Source organism: Colletotrichum graminicola, assembly GCF_000149035.1.
Source record: "Colletotrichum graminicola M1.001 genomic scaffold supercont1.107, whole genome shotgun sequence".
NCBI classification, from domain to species: Eukaryota; Fungi; Ascomycota; class Sordariomycetes; order Glomerellales; family Glomerellaceae; genus Colletotrichum; species Colletotrichum graminicola.
Genome location: NW_007361111.1, coordinates 51,615 through 55,042, shown reverse-complemented (window position 1 = coordinate 55,042; position 3,428 = coordinate 51,615).

The following is a 3,428-nucleotide window of genomic DNA, read 5'->3' as shown; positions in this document are numbered from 1 at the left end:
TAAGCTAGATAGTTAGGACTAATAGTAGACTTTAATTTTTAGATTAGCTACTAACCTAAAAAGGAAAACGTCTTAGTAGACGCCTTATTTAAGAAGAAATAAGATCTTACTATATAAAAAGCCTTAAAAAAGGCTAGCTATATATAAGTCCTTTTACTACTTTTACTACTTATACTAGAAATTACTATTTAGTTATAGTAGCTACTAAAAACTACTACTATAACTAAGGGAACTACCCCTAAAGTAATTATAGTAGGTGCTTTAACACTTAAGGATAACCTCTAAGAGTACTTACTAGTAGAATAAATCCTATAACTAAATTAAGAGCCTACTACGCCCTCCTTATTAGCTTCTTAAGATCTAGCCTAATAAAAGTAAGAACGCTAGAAACTAACTAATAATAGCCTATTAACTATAAATAGGTACCTAGTAGTACCCTCTAAATATAACCTATATACTTATATAATCTAAAAAGCTTATAACTAAAAGTTACTTATACACCTTAAAAAGAATAAAATAGGTAAGGTTATTAAGGAATAATATTACTAGCTAGAGATAACTATAAATATTAAGTAATATATATATAACTACTATATATATTACTATATATATAATCTATATAATAAGCCCTTAAGAGAACTAAGGCTGTTACTTATTTTATACTACTTATAGTAATATATTACTATAGATTTTATAGCCTACCTAAAAGATAAAAAGAAATATTATAATATATAGGTTATAGTAAACTACTTAGGGAAATAAGTAGTATTAACGCCTTATTATAAGACTACTATAGTAAGGGATATATCCTACCTTTTTTATAAATACTTACTACTTTTCTTTAGTTTTCTAGAGATAATTACCTCTAACTATAGCCCCTAATTTATTTTTAAATTTTAAAATAAGCTAATAAAAATTTATAGTATTAAGATTTAACTTTTTACTACTAACTACCTATAAATAGATAGTTAAATAGAGATCCTTAACTAGTATATTATCTAATAACTACGCCTATTAGTAAATTATTACTAAGATAACTAAAGTAAAATACTTCCTATAGTAGATTTTACTTATATTACGCTCCTTAGTAAAAGCACTAGCCTATTACTATTTAAAATTAAATTTAGCTATACGCTATAACTTAGTTTTAACTAAGACTATAAAATAGTAAAGTTTAATAGTACTTAAGAAAAGATTAACTAAACTAAGGCCTAAAAGATAGCTAAATATATCTATAAGTGCTAAGAGATTACCTAAAGGAATATAAAAATTACTTAAGAACGCTAATAATAATATATAAATAAATATTAAAGGCTAGATAATATTTAGGTAAGAGATAACGTCTTTATTAATACTTCTTACTAAAAGAGAGATAACCTTAATAAGCTTTAGAACCCTTAGTTAGGTCCTTAGCCTATAATTAGTATAGGCTTAAGCAGTACCTAGCAGGTTTAGCTCCCTAAGGGTATTAACACCTACTTAGTATTTTATCTTAGTAAGCTCTAAAAGGCCCTAGTAGACCTACTTCTAGGCTAGCACTAGGACCTCTTACTACTAACTATAGCTAGAGATAAAGAACTAAAATATAAAGTAGTATACTTATTATAGTCTAAGATAAACTATAAAAGATTATAATACTATATAAATTAAGTTAGCTATAATAAAGACTTTACTTAGTATAACACTAAAAGCTTTTACTATTTACTAATAGCGTTAAAAAAGTTTTATAAAAAACACCTTAATACTAATAGCCTACCTTAAAACTTATACCTATAGCTTAAGGATATAGCTATAAACACTAAATTACTAGTATAGCCTTATAATAACGCCTTAAAAAACCTAAAAAGGCGTTAATTAAAAGGTCTATTAGAAGCCTAGGTAGTATTTAAGTAACTATATATATTTACTAATTAGTATAGTGCTAGCTTACTATACTAATTAGCCTCTCCTTTCTATAGACCTACTAACACTTTTTAGGCCCTTACCTTATTCTACTAGGTTTTAGTCTAAAAGAATATTTCCTAAAAAAAGAATTTATATAAGAAATTAAAAAAATTAACTTATAGCTACTAAAACCTTATCTAATCCTATATACTTTAGGAACTTAAGCCTAAATATATATTATAAATAATATAGCTCCTAAAGGGGGAGGTAATATTATAGCTAGAGGGGTTATATAAAGGATATATAGATAGGAATAAGGTTATAGTGTAGTTTAGTAGCTAGTATATACTACGCCTTAGTAGTAAGTGCGCTATAGCTATAGTAGTTTATACACTACGCCTTAGTAGCTAAGGCCTTAAGCCTTAGTAGTTAGTACACCTATACCCTAGTGGCTAGTAAGCCCTATAGCACTAAAGGACCTACTAAAGGGTAGGGGATAAGAACCCCTAGTTATAGAAACTATTAGGTAACTTATAAATAGAATAGATAGCTATATAATAGCTAGTAGGACTACTAGCCCCCTAAGGTAGATTTCTTTCCTTTTTACCTTTAAATTTTTATAATAAGAAATATAGTTATATATCTAACTAACGTAGTATTACTGCTATAACAGCCTAATAAGTTTAAGAAACGCTTTATAAAGATAAATTTAGTACTTTTAGTAAGAGAAATAAGGGGAAAATAGCACTAAAACGCTAATATAATATAGATTTAATAGACACTAGTTTAACTTTAAAGTAATTTAAGTTTAATTAAGATAAGTAAGATATTACTTATTATAACTATAACTAGAAGAGGTATATCTCCTTAAACTACTTAAAACTAAGGAAACTAAGGAACCTTTTTACTAATAGTAAGACTAAAGCCTAGGTAGCTATAGTTTTACTTATAGTAAGGAGGAAAAAGGGAAAAAGTAGAGAGGTAAAGTAGACCTTATGTCTTTACTTCTCTCTAAAGTAGGGATAACACTTTATTTCTATACTAAAATATAAGTAAAAAGTAGAAGATATATAGTAGAAATATTTACTAACCTTAACTTTAGTGTAAAGTGTAACTTAATATCTTATAAATTTATTAAGAAACACTTACTAAAGTAAGCTAAGTAAATAGCTTTACTTTTAGAATCTATAAGCAGAATAAAAATACTAACCTATAGGGTATGAGGTCCCTGTAACCGACTTACGACAAGGTATAAACCTCTCGGCATGACGCTTCTGCCCGGAGGGCTGCTAACTGTCATCGTTATGAGGCTACCGTTACACACGCCTTCTGGAATATTGCTGCCCCCGGAGGTTGCAACGGCGTATCCTATCATTGGATTCGACTCTCCTTGAGGGTACGTTCGAGGGTATTTGCCATCGTAACGCACCCAAGGTCTCTTCACCCCACAACCCGACTGAAGGAAGGGTTGGTGTATCTTGGGCAGCATTCTCTGGTGTATTGGGCATGCAACTTTTCGTCGATTTGGGACAAACGGTGCTAAG